General features: G+C 33.2%; 1 long non-coding RNA gene across 1 annotated transcript; it reads left to right on the top strand.

Annotated features, from left to right (window-relative positions):
• Nucleotides 1–3,979: 3,979 nt before the first annotated feature.
• On the top strand, nucleotides 3,980–12,258 carry LOC121229565 (uncharacterized). The gene is made up of 6 exons (XR_005927318.1): nucleotides 3,980–4,206; nucleotides 4,496–4,639; nucleotides 4,757–4,819; nucleotides 4,902–5,263; nucleotides 5,345–5,489; nucleotides 11,894–12,258. It is a non-coding gene; the product is annotated as an uncharacterized lncRNA (long non-coding RNA).
• Nucleotides 12,259–14,584: the final 2,326 nt, after the last annotated feature.

Here is a 14,584-nt window from a genome sequence, read left to right as displayed (position 1 = left end):
CCCCTATCTTTACATTTCGCTGGCATTTTCTGCTGTAACACTGCAGCTACATTCTCAGCAACACTTACCTTTTCATTACCTGTTAATTTTCATTTGTTGGTGCAGAGTTCTTTAAGGAACTTGGCATACCGCGGAATTTGTCTTATGGCATCCAACAGTGGTATATTGATCTCGACATTTCTGAATGTTTCAAAGATCTCATTGTCTTCTTTGCTATTTCGACATTGATTTAATCATCCTGGAAATGGAGGTTGAATTTTCGGTAATGGGGGTTTCTCTTGGACCTATTCATCACTTTGGGGATTTTTCTAGGCGATTTCTTGGCCAAGATTCCTACCAAGAATTGGTTCCAGTACCTTTCCACTTCGCAATGTCACTGTATTTGCTTGTTGGCTTGGATTAGGTTCTGTTTGTGACGGCAGCTTCCCTTGAGAGTTTAATTTCTCAATTGATATGGTCAATTCTCTTATATATTCCTTTGTTTCTTTTTGGAAATTAAGATTTTGCTGTTTGAAATCAAAGAAATTAGCTGCTAATTTATTGACCAAAGTTTTTAGAGAATTACCTGAATCTTGTGGCTGTTGTGGAACCCGATTTTGGTATGGCTGGTTATATCGTGGGTTGGCTCCATAACTTAAGTTAGGGTGGTCCCTCCATCCTAGGTTGTAGGTGTTAGCGTAAGGGTCATATCGCCTTTGTGGTGGCCCAGGGAAATTTGCCACAGCATCTAAATGAGTCATAGTATCATCATACAGACTAGGACATGCATCAGTTGTATGTTTAGGTGTAGCACATATTCCGCATACTCAGGCTGATTTTTCTTTTTCTGCAACAAGAGAATTCACAATATTAGTAAGTCTATCAAGTCTATCCTCAATGGTAGAATTACTTAGCTGGTGAACCCTTCTAGGGGGTTCAGGATTGGTTCGAAATTGCTGAGAATTTGCAGCCACCATGGGGATCAAGTCTCTTGCTTGTTGAGGAGTCATGTTGACCAACGCTCCTCTACTAGCGGCGTCTATCATATTCATCTCCATGGGTTTCAGACCTTCGTAAAAGTATTGGAGGAGAGATTGCTTTGTTATACCATGTTGTGGGAAACTTGCACACAACTTCTTAAATCGCTCCCAATAATTTTAAAGAGACTTTGTTTCTTTTTGTCTTATTTCAAGAATTTCTCTTCTTAACTCAACTGCTCGTGATGCTGGAAAAAAACCTATTGAGAAATAAACAAGAAAGATCAGCCCAAGTTGTAATAGATCCATGAGGTACGTAAAATAGCCATTCCCTAGCTCAATCTGCTAGGGAGAAAGGAGAAGTACGCAATTTGATTTGATCCTCAGTTACTCCTTGAGGTTTCATACTAAGGCAAACCATATGGAACTCTTTCAAGTGCTTGTGAGGATTTTCATTTTGCAACCCAAGAAAAGTTAGCAGAAGTTGGATTAAGCCTGTCTTCAATTTAAAACCAGTATCCATAGTAGGATACGCAATGCACAATGGCGATTGTTCTGTCGAAGCTTCGGCCAGTTGCCGAATCGTTTGAGCCATTGGTTGATGTGGTAAATTAGGGTTTTTGTTAACCTTGGTGTTAAGCACTTCTTCTGGTGAATTGACTTCTACCTTTTCACTTTCAAATGTTTGAGTAGGGTTTTCGTTAACCCTAGACTCTGCTTCATTGTCGATTCTGATTTCTGGCAGTGGATTACTTTGAGTCCCAACCACCGCTGACTGCTTTTTCCTTAGCTTTATTTCCTTGCGATTAGCTCTCGCAGGCTTTTCAATCTCCGAATCAAACGTAAGAGTACCTAGAGTAGATCTGGTTATAAGAAACAAAAAACAAGATTAGTATGTTGCTAGTCCTCGTCAACGACGCCAAAATTTGATACGGTCATTGAGAGCACCAAAAATATCATATTCTCTATTAAACAATGAAAAAGAATAGTAAAGGGGAAGTAGGGTCGAATCCTCAGGGACCGAATTGCACGAATGCTTATTTCTCGAAATCCTAGGTAGAATCGTGCCCAAAAAAACTTATGTTCCTAAAAAAAATAAAAAAAATAGAATTTTAAAGTTTTGATCTGGGAGTGAAATAAAATAAAAACGAAATTAAAAGTTGAATTGAAATTACGAAATTAAATAAAATGCAAAAATTAAAATGGAGAAAATAAACAAAATTTGGGGAAAGAGAGAGTTTCTTATGTAGCGAGATTCTAGCATCCGGTTGTCTCGATTCGCCTTGGGTTTAATCCTTTGCTTTTAAGTAACCCTTATCAAGCAGAATAAGCCAGTTATAGTGGAAGAGGACGCCTACGACCACTAACTCCAAGAAGTTAGACTTAAGATTTGGTGGAACCTGACTCTAGCCAATAATCGCATTTGTGAGACTATTTTCTACTAAATCATCACTTCTTAACGACGAATACTACACCATTTTATCTTTTGGACTCGCCAACCTCTGACGCAGAAAGCCAACGAACCGACTGTGCAACCTTCCCTAAATGTACAAAGCAGTCGTTCCTTGCACAAGTTGAAGAAATCACCTATTAAGGGACATGGACGGAAGCGTCAGCCCGTAATGAGGAAAAGCGATGAATGCCCTGTTCAAAAGGCTAAGTGCGGATTCTAAGCCTCATGAACCTTTTTGAGGAATTTTGACAACCTTCGGCTAGATTAGATTTTGTGGCTCATGGTTTTTGGAGAAAAACAAGAAATAATGGAAAGGGAATTTTTATTGAAAGAAAATATGGAAAGAACAAAAAGACTAAATTTATGGGGGAGAGAGTATTTATAGCAAAAGATGGACCAAATTTGTGTCACTTCATCCCCTATTTATAGTATTAAGAAACCTAATGTATTTCTAATTAAATTCTAAAAGATAAATACAAATAAATAAAGATAATTAAACATAATTAAAGATAAATAAAAATAAATCCTAAATTTAAATCTAAATAATTATCCTTAATAATTATCTTAATATAATTAAACATTAAATAGAGTCTTGTGCTATAAATTCTCTTTTTTTGCATTTTTGCCCCAAAAGTCTTCCACACTTTGCATTTTCGACACCATTTTTCTCCTACTTCGCATGTGTGGCCCATTTTATCTTCAAATTTATGTTTTTCGCCCTTAAATTTACTTTTTCCTTCAATTTAGTCCCTAAAAGACAAAAGACCATAAAATAGCCCAAATTAGTAGGATCATACTCAAAATAAACATGCAATTAGCATATAAAAATATGTTGTTCTAGAGTATTATCAAAAGTTAAGTGATAAAAATATAAATTTAAAATTTTTAAGGGCTATTTGTGTATTTTACGCTATTTCTTTTAAAAAGCTAGGTAGGAGGATTAAAAAATGAATATTTGAATTAAATTTCAAATAGAACTTCAAAAGAAAACTACAATTATGTAACCTGCAATGCTTCTTCAATTTGTGTGTAGGCTCAATAACTGAAGTTGATTAGTGGCAGACCAAAGAGAAATCAAACCTTAATTTGCAATTGATAACAAAAAAGAAAAGTGCTTTACGATTGATCTTCTGAATTCTATATTGAGTCCAAAGGGCTTCCATCACAAGTATTTTTATGTTATTTTCTGTCAAAGTTTTACCCCTTTTTCTTTTTTTTTTCTTGGAATTTCAAGAAGGGATAGTAAAGTTGGCTTGATTAGTTCATGCCATTTTAAAACACTGTTTATTGCACTGCAGTTTGATTGTTGTTTAATTCTATTGTTATCACACTTTGGGTCTTACTAACTATTAAAACAAAATAGATTTTCAATCAATTTCGGAACTTTTTTCTTTGAATAATTCGACTGAATTTTATTGATCAGAATCAAATAACATAATGGGGAAGAGTTTCTATAAAATTTTGAAACTAAAACCTAAGAAAAGAGAAATTAATAAAAAAGGAGAAACGGCCCAAAAAAGAGTAAATGGCCCATGATAAAATAAATAAACTAAAAAAATAAAGCTAAATAAAGAAATGGGAAACCTAATCTAGTCACTGTTAATAGCTAGTATCCATTAATTGTTTGTCTTTTCGAATCTCTATACCAGCACTTCAATCGATAGCAAGTTCAAAAAAAATCTTTCATTTCTACTATCCTTATCTTTTCATATCTTCTATGGAGACTCCTCAATCTAGGTGTCTCGTCCATCTCTCCTCCTGTTCGCGTTGAAGGTGGACGATATCTGCTCCCTCCAGGTACTTTTCTTCTCCTTTTCTTAATGCTTCTTTTGCAAGTTCGTGGGCATAACCATTTCCTGATCTTTGAACAAAATGGAAATTGATTTATTGGAATTTTTTTTTTTGCTTTGAATGTCTCAGATAATCGCCCCTATAACTGACTTGTCTGTCTCTGTTGAATTACTTTTCTTTATGACCGTTGTTGAATCCCCTAAAATGTCTACTGATTGAAAACCCAATGAGATGCCTAACTTTACTGCTTGTAACTTTGCATGTGCCTCTTCCATAAACGGAGACAATATTGTAGAATGGAGGACTGTTTTCGAGGCTAAAAACTCACCCATCTCCCCCCAAACCACCAGACCCGAGGTCGATCTATCAAAAGCTGCGTCAAAATAAATAGCTACTCTTGCGTTCCTTTATTCCCGTCTTTTTTCTACAACCATATGAAGTAAGTGGTTTTTCCTCCAATCCATTGATCTCTGCTATATAACTTTGGACTCGGTTCGATAAATCTCTTCCTGTCATTATTTTCCCCTCATGAACTAACTGATTTCTTGAACTCCAGATTGTCCAAACACCACAACAAAATAGCCGACATTGTTTGCTGTTACCCATGGTGAAAACCCAGGTAAGCCATTCCAACAAACCTTGAATATTAATATTAATGACCCATGAGAGATTTAAATTCTTCCATGTCTATGTTATTGTAGGGAATTGTCGAAAAATGTGGTTGCTATCTTCTTTCGCATTTCGACACCGAGGACAGGAAATATTTGCAGCCACTCTTCTTAATCTGAGATTTGTTAGAGTAGGAATAAAGTTCCAGGAAATACGCCATATAGCGATAGCAATTTTTGAAGGGAGATTTAAATTTCATAGCTTTTTGTAGAAATTTTTTGTTTCTGCCTATATTAAATAAGCATTAAGATCCATATTAGCCTATTGTAATAGCTTGTAGGCACTTTTGACTGAAAATTCGCTAAAATGTTCTCCTCGCCAGACTTGAAAATCATCATGTTCATCTTCTGCCAAAGGAATTTGCAAAATCTTCTGTGTTGTGTCCGCTTGAAAGGTATTAACTATTAGATCAATCTTCCATTTTCTTGTTGAAGCATTAATTAGGTCCGAAACTAACTCTATTTTTGTATTGTAGGAATTATCATTGATTCTATTTGTAACAACTCCCGATACCCACCGATCATTCTAAATAGATATTTGATCTCCCCTACTGACTCGCCAACATAGGTCATCTTGCAGTAACCCTTTTGCTGTCCAAACGCTCTTCCAAGTAAGTGAAGGTAAACTCCCTAACTGTGCATTGATAAAGTCTGAATTTGTGTAGTATTTGGCTTTTAAGACCATTGCTAATAAAGAATATGGAAAGTTAATAAGGTGTAACACCCCTAACCCGTATCCGTCACCAGAATAGGGTTACGAGGCATTATCGGACTCATACACTAGCATTTATATAAAACCGAGTCATAAATTTGTATTCCAAATCAAAACTTTTGAAATTTCACCAAAAAGTCCCTAATATGGGCCTACGAGGCCCATTACATGCTTTAAAAGTGATTTGGAACTCAACCGGTAACTTTAGAAAACTTTGAAAAAATTTTCTTGAAGTTAGGGGCACATGCTCGTGTGGCCAGCTCGTGGGCAGTTCTGACTTGTAAATTCTTAGGCATCAGAGGGGTACACAGCCTGGGCACACGCCCATGTGGCTAGGCCGTGTGGCAATTTAATTTTTCACCATTTTTAAGCCATTTTCACACAATTTTGACATACGAGCGTGTTTGAAACTCGTGTCCTTCACACGACCAAGACACATGGTCGTGTCTTTTTCTCGTGTACTATACTGACTTTACATTTAAGGATGCAGGGGACACATGGTCTACAACATGCCCGTGTGCAAGCCGTGTGTCTCACACAATCTGATCACACGCCCGTGTGACATGCCGTGTGCAACCCTGCACACCTTAAATAGCAAACAATTTAAAATACAATACCCTGCACACCTTGAATAGCAAGCAATTTAAAATACAATCTTTCAACCAGTCCAAAACATAATTAAACATATCTAATACACACTAAAACCACTAGTACAACAATCTATCATATGTATTTTATTTATAAGAACCATTGAAATTAGATCAAAATGAACTATATTATATCATATACTTTATATTATGAGCCAACTATCAACATTCCTTACTAATATCTTTTATACATAAAATATCATCAAAACAACCTGGGTACATGCCATTCTTTAGGTTAAGAAACATCACCAAGTATTTGAGTTCGGGAGTTGGCTTGGATGCTGAGACGTTAGTTATGTTTGTACCTAACATGCGCACGAAAATAAACCGTATGCTGAGTATACACTCAGTGGTATTTCTATAAACCAATACTTTATTTATGCATTTATACTTAAACTATAGAATCCAATAAATAAACACATCATAAGCATTCAATTGATTATCTTCATTTCATAATAACATTTAACATTAGAGTCGAAACCAATAAAATATTCAATTTAGTCTGTATCATTCAGTCTTCAGTGTAGTAATTTACCCCTATTAACATAACTCGGATCTGGACGAATACACGGATCCAACCCACACATTGGGGTAGTATACAGTGTTTCATACAGTAACAATAACAGTAACTGTAGTAGTATCGGTACACAGAGTACCTCATCGAAACGGATCCGGAACAGTATCAATAGGTGACACTTATAGTGCCTCATCGACACAAAGTCGGAATATCCCTGAACACTTCCAATCCTATAGCATGCCAATTATATCTGACTAGCCCGACATTGTTAATAGGGATTTCAGTTTCTTTTAAATTTAAACTTTCACATTTCAAAATAGTACAGTAAGATAACAATACTTACCTCATTTTCATTTTTCATACAACTTAAATAATAGATACAATAAACAATTATTAAGCTCGGTTTATAGAAATACAAACCGTAGTTCTCGAGTTTATTCGTTATCTTCGCTCACTTTCTCTTTTCCCTTCTTTGATGACGTTCCTGGTGCTACGTTAGCTACGAAAAAAAATTAATATTTAAAATTATCAATACATATCATTTAATAACACTCTCTTCTATTTTCCATATAACTTTTACATAAATTCTAATTTAGTCCTTCCACCATAACCATTCTTTCTCTTTAAAACCAATCCCATATTTTTATTCTAATCCATCTTTTACAAGTCTTAACACTTAACTTCGTCTATAAAACATCAATTTTACAATCTTTTCAATTTAGTCCCTATTATAACAAAACTTATATCTCTTTTTACAATTTAATCATTTTCCCACTTCTAACTTGAATTTCCATCACTTTATCTCATAATTCATTCAATTGTTCAACTTAATTAACATCTAAAAATTCACTAACTTTCTAAACTTCAACAAAATTCAAGTAGGGCTTTATTCTAGGATTTCAAAAACATCAAAATTACAAGAAAAGAGACTAAATTGACTTACCAATTAATCTTTAAACCTCAAAACCCTATTTTTCCTTTCTTTTTCTTTTCTTTCTATTTCGTTTTCATTCCCTGCTATTTCTTTTTCTATTTTGTTTCTTTTAACTATTATATTATATTTTTATTATAATAATATATTATATATATTAAATATCTTATACTTAAAATATAAGTAAATACATATATATTTTACATTTGTATAAATACAATTATTACAAATGTATTAATTTATACCACACATTTGTCCCATTTTTGATTTATTTACTAATTTAGTCCCTTCACTTTTCTTTAGTCTATAATTAAACTTTTACCCTATATTCAATCTAGTCCTTTCACTAATTTAGCCTTAATTCAAGCTAATTCGCTTAGCCAAAAATCTAATTAATCACATTACTAACATCATAAATGTTTCTAATAAATATTTATGAATTCATCTTATAGAAATGGTAACCCAGAAATACACTTTTCCAATACTCATAAACTTTGGGTTATTACAGAAGGCGTCAACCTTGCTTGGATAATAAAGCGATATTAAATTGACCAAGATTTTAAAACCCTAAACCACATTTTTTTTACGGAGCAAAGATTCTTCCAAGCACACCAATGAATGCCCCTTTTACCACGATCCTTTTGCCACCAGATTCTCGCAATAATACTTTCAAGATCAACACACAAAGAGTTAGGTATTAAAAAATAGGCCATTGTATACGTTAGAATAGCTTGAAGAACAGCCTTAATAAAAACTTATTTCCCACATTGGAAAGATGCCGAATACTCTAGTTGTCAATTTGTTGTTTAAATCTGTCATTTAAGTTTTGAAAAGACTTTTTTTCTTTCTATCCACCATATTAGGTAAGCCAAGATAACGTTCTGGGTCATTTGAGCTTCGTACCCCAAGTATGCGAGTAACTAGTCGTCTTTCTTCCTCTTGTGTATTAGTGCTAAAGAAAACAATTGACTTATCAAAATTGATGCACTGACCCGAACAGGTTCCATACTCACGTGGAATTGTTTTCAATAAACAAGCTCCCCTTTCAATAGCCTTTCCAAACAAAATGCAATCATCTGCGAATAACAAATGTGATACTTGTGAGCCCCTTTTGCTAGCCTTAACCTTTTTTAATTGTCCTGCTTGAAGTGCCAGTCTCATAAGACAAGATAAGCTTTCTCCGCAGATCTAAAATAAAAACGGGCTCAAAGGATCACCTTGTCGTAATCCTCTTGTTGGTTGAAAATTTTCACCTACTTGACCATTAAATACCACTGAATAATCAATCTAGCTAAGGTCAAAACCCATTCTCATCATCATCTCCTATCATATGCTTTACTCATGTCGAGTTTTACCGCCATAAACTCTTTTTTTTCCCAATTTTTTCAATTTTAGAGTGTGTAAAATTTCATATGCCAACAATACATTGTCCGAAATTAACCTTCCTGGCATAAAAGCACTCTGTGCACCATCGATGCATTTTCCCAAGACTTTTTTAAATCGATTTGCAATAACCTTTGCCATTATTTTATAAATAACGTTGCATAGGCTAATGGGTCAGAAATAAGTAACATTGGTCGGATTTGCTCTTTAAGGAATAAGCACAATATGAGTAGTGTTAATTGGACTAACCTTCATACCTCCGTTTAGATGTTGAAGACAGAAAAGTGTGACCTCTTCCCCAATGATGTGTCAACATTTTTGAAAATATAAAGCCAGAAATTCATTTTCACTTGGTGCTTTTGTAGGCCCCATTCCAGTAAGCGCCTCCCAATCCTCTTCTTTTGTGTATTGCACCGTGAGCCTTTAATTATCCTTTTCAAATATACAACGTTTAATATCTGATAAGAGATGATCATAATATCCCTTTTCTCCAGCTGAAAATAAGTTTTGGAAAGAAGATTTTACAATTTTTTCCATTTCTTGTATATCCTCTGTTTCCCTGCCAGTCATATTCTGCAATTTTCGAATACAATTTTTCCTTTGTTATTGCATTGCTTGACTGTGAAAAAAGGTTGTATTCCTATACCTAAATTTCAGCCAATTAACTTTAGCTCTTTCCTCCCAATACCTTTAATTTTTATCAATCTCAAAATTCAATTGCTGTTTTGTATCAATCAAATCTGATAAATTATTGTCACTCCTTTCAGCTTTCATCAACTCTGATAGTTTTGAGGATAAAAATTCTTTTTTCTATTTTCTAGATTGACAAATGTGTATAGCCCATCTTCCTAAACCCTTTTTTAGACAATCGAACTTCTACAGTAGACCTCCTGTTGCCTTTTCCCAAATGAATTTAACTGCAACATCGAATGACTCCTCTAAGACCCACCATGCCTCGAATTTAAATGTCTTCCAACTTCGTCTATTGTCTTCTTTTTTCGTGGCAATTAGAAGAGGACAATGGTCGGAGATCGAGTGCACCAGATGTTGAATGGTAGCTTCAGGAAACATAGACATTCAATTCTCATTAGCCACACCTCTGTCCAACCGCTCTTGGATATTTTTTTTGGCAAATTTCATCTCTCCCATGTAAACCAATTACCAGAATAACCTACATCCATCAGATTACAATCTTTTAGAACATTTCGGAATACTTCTATTCTTCTTTCATCTCTATCCAACCCTTTTTTTTTCAAAACTGTACATGATTTCATTAAAATCTCTGTAAACAATCCAAGGGAGTTCCTCATTGCTACATAGGTTTTTTAAGAGATTCCGTAACACATCCCTATCTTATGCATAAGGGGAACCATAAAATCTTGTATATCTATATTTTTTTCCATCGTCAGGGTCTTCAATAAGCACGCCAATGTGCCTTTTTGAAAAATTCTGAAGTGTGATAGTAGCATCACCTCTCCAAACTAAACACAAACCTTCTTTAAATCCATCGGGGTTCATATCAATGCCATTAGCAAGATAGGGATTATATTTGTCTGAATCTTCGCACTTTTTCCATCTGAATCTTGTTTATCGTTGTCTCCATAAAGAAGACCATCTGGGGATTATATTTCTTCAGCGAATGCCAAAGCCTTCGAATTGTCCATGAGTTCCCTAAACCACGGACATTCCAACTTAAAATTTTCATTGCAATCTGTCGACTTGCCTTTTGACAACCACCGATGATAAAAGAGTATTATCCAACATTCTCCTATTTCTTATCATTGTAGTGTTGCCTTCTTCTCTTATTGTTGGATCTCACTTTCCCCTTAGGCCTTTTTTTTTTCCTTCCTCTCCAATTAATACCCTTTCCTTCAAATCATGTTCCATTACAGAATGGGCCTGTTTGCCAATGAGTTTTTCCCTCATTGTGAAGAAGAAAGTAAATTACCTTCTAAATTGATCCTCAGGATAGGATCGATAGTTGCTCCAGATTTTGATTTATTCTTCATTCCCCATTGCCTGTATTCTGAATTGTGTTTGCCATAGAGACTTTCGCCTGTGTCATCTTCTCCATCTTTGCGTAACCAAATACTATTCATTACTAAAACACTTTTAGATTGCGCTCGCAAAGACAAATCCCAGCCCATTAACGCCACTTCCACCCTAATTCCATTTTTGCCTCACAAAAAGAGTCATTGTGACCCAACTGACCACAATAGAAACAGAAAAGAGTCAGCCTTTCATATTTGAATCTGACGTATGAACAGTTTCCTAAGAACATAATCTCCTTTTTCCTTTTTAATGAGTGACGAACATCCAATTGAACTTGAATTCTCATGAAATTCCTATTTCCTTTCCTCAGATCTGAATTATCATACTCTAGGAATTTGCCCAAAAAATCACCTAGTTGCCTTGCTAAACTTTCAGAAAAAAACCCCATTAGAATATCATGGATTTGTACCTGGAAAGGTGAAAAGATTAAAGGTATTTTCAATGCGTTTTCCCCCCACTGTAGCTTGTGTAGAACCAGCAAGTGATTATTAAAGGTTCATTGAGAGCCATTCAGAACTCTGTCCATGTCCATAGCATGAAAAAATTGAAACATAAACCATATTTCTCCTAGATCTTGGATCTGAACGCCTCTAATAGGATGACATAGGTTCGCCGTGGTGTTTCTCATTGCTGGGAAGTGAATAACTTTGGCTGTTAAAAAACATCACACAAGTTGAAAAGTTCTTTCTTCCATTTTCATATTCTGCTCAATTTGTACTTGTAAAACTGCTTCTTCTTCTTCATTAAACGTTAATTCAATAAATTCTTTTTCCATGATTGCAGGCCAGAGATTTAGCACCGTTATTCGTGTTATCCTAGAGGATTAAAGGAGATTCTGATAGACGGCCACTGCCAATATTAACTTTGAAACAAAAGAACCCAAAACATAAAAACATGCCAGAGAGGCAGATGATTGCGTGCTAAAGTACAGACGATTGCGTGCTAGGGTAACAGACTTTTCGATTAATCGTATTTTTTGAATCAATTATTTGTATCCAAAAAAACAATTGTAAAAACATACGAAACTAAATTTCAGAACTTAAGATGGAAAGAGTTGCTCCAAAAGTCGGTCAATGTACAGGGGAAAAACTCAAGTTATAGTATTATTTTTCTGAATTGGGATGCATTCACCATTGATCCCATTTTTAGTTGGTACTTATTATAATTTCTATGTTTTTCCCTAAATCTAGTTTTTTCCCCCATATCCAATACTTATGATTATTTTTTTTATCACTTTTCCTTTGGTTGATTTAATGGACCACAACATCAAGATAGAATAAGTGGGCTACCAAATGAGATTTTGATTTCGATTCTATCTGGAATGACAATGAAAGAAGCAACAAAAACTAGTGTCATTTCACGTCGATGGCAAAAGCTTTGGACTTTCCATCCATGTTTGCACTTCGATAGTTCACAAGCATTGCTTAAGCTTTGGCAGAAGGTATATGAGCATTTGGTTTGCAAGTTGAAAAAAAATTTAGATTTAGAAAAGGAAACGATGTGAATCTTATATTCAAATCTTGTCATTTATCTAGAGTTTCTATTGATGATTTCATAGTTCCTTTTGATATTTGTGAAAGTTATAAACACGACTTTGATGAATGGATCAGATTTGCATTTGAAAAGAAAGTTAAAATATTTGAATTGGACTTGTCAAACTTTGGCTTTTGTTTTAAAATAGATCATTGTTACCCTTTGAGCTTATGGACTCTATTTAAACTTAGGCTTTTATTTACATAAAAGTATATAAGTCACGCTTACGTAATCCACCATTCACCTAGGATTAAAGTATATTACTTTATGAACTTTATAAATTAATACATCTATAAACAAATTTAAGATCTATTCTACTGGGTTCCTGTCCAATATACTATTAATCAGGTCAGTCATATCCATGTTTCTATATTTTGGGAGTCATCTACTCCAATACCCGAGACAAAATATCTCCCAAAACTTGATAGGTAACATATTAGTTTGCTCATTTTTTTATTAGACAAAAATATCTTTAGGATATCTACTAATATAAGTTGTCTTTCCATATTATGATCCGACCACGTAATACTGCTTAGTATTAGTTAAATGTTAAATAATCAATGAGCCAATATTTGCCTTCATTTTGCTTTGCATGTAAAAACAATTTAGGACAATATACAAAACATATTAATGTAAGTAACATATATTTTATTAAACTAATTTTATTCAAAAACAACAAGTATATATAGACGAAAATACTATACTAAGGACAATAAATCTCACACTTCCAGTGTTTGAGATGTTACCATGAAGGTTATAAATAACTCAATCCTACAAGCTTCTAACTTAAGATACTTCCAAAACTTTTCACCATAATATGATCTTAAATCTTTCTTCCACATCTAAACTTTATATCAACGACCCTTATAAAACACTTTCATTATTTTTATGAGTTTTACATGAGTCAACCTTTCTAAGGTAGTCTATAAAAACTTTGAAGTAGGTAATGTCCAGAAATTAAGCCTAACACTATATTTGGATTTATAATTGTAAAGTAAAAGAAAAGAAAAGAAGATTAAAGGAAGGAAGTGATTAAATATTATTTTGGTTGGATAGTTAAAATTAGTAAGAGGAAGGAAAGTAAATGATTTTTTTTTAAATATTTGATTTCTAAAAAATTAAGAAGAGTGAAAAAGCTATTTTACATCTTAAAAAAATATTTTTACTTTCCTTTTCCTAGCTCTACTCTAATTTGGAGTAAATAAAAATTAGACATTTTGAGGCAAAGCGAATTTTAGATTACAATTCTTATTATTACTTGTAGATTACACTTTGACAAATTTTGATTAGTCAAATTTTGGTTTTTATTTCCATTTAATTTTATAAAAATAATTATAAAAGTATTTCCTTGAAAATATTTATACTTATTGTAAAACTCATGCTTAAATTGGTATTATAGGTTAATTAGGTAACGATTTAGGATGTGTTTGATGAATCATCGAAAATAAAAAATTTCAATCTTTAATATTTTAGATGTGTTTGACAATTATTTTAATTTTTTTAATATAAAATTCTTAATTAAAAAAATTGTTGAATAAGATAAGCATTTAATTTTAATAAAAATTGAAATAAATTATTATTTTTTTGAAATGAGATATTAAAAAAAGTAACATATGTATCTTTCATCCAAAATAATATAAAATATTAAAATTAAAAATAAATAATTTTTTTAAAATCAACATTTACTTTTATCAAACAACATAATTATATTTTTCTTTAATGACAACTAATATTATTACAATAGTACTTTAATCTTTTGATAATTTTATATAACTTTTTAAATAAAACAACTAAAAACAAGTTTAATAAATTTTGTACCTATATAAATTCTTTACCACTTCACCTATAATTATTTTTAATAAAATTTTAAAACCATCATTTAATATTTTTTAAACAATAAAACGAATTTCCAAATAGATCCGAATTCGTTCTATAATTCTA

Source organism: Gossypium hirsutum, chromosome A05 (genome assembly GCF_007990345.1).
Source record: "Gossypium hirsutum isolate 1008001.06 chromosome A05, Gossypium_hirsutum_v2.1, whole genome shotgun sequence".
In the NCBI taxonomy this organism is placed as follows: domain Eukaryota; kingdom Viridiplantae; phylum Streptophyta; class Magnoliopsida; order Malvales; family Malvaceae; genus Gossypium; species Gossypium hirsutum.
The sequence above is the reverse complement of the archived record's forward strand: the minus strand, read 5'-3'. Positions and strand labels throughout refer to the sequence as shown.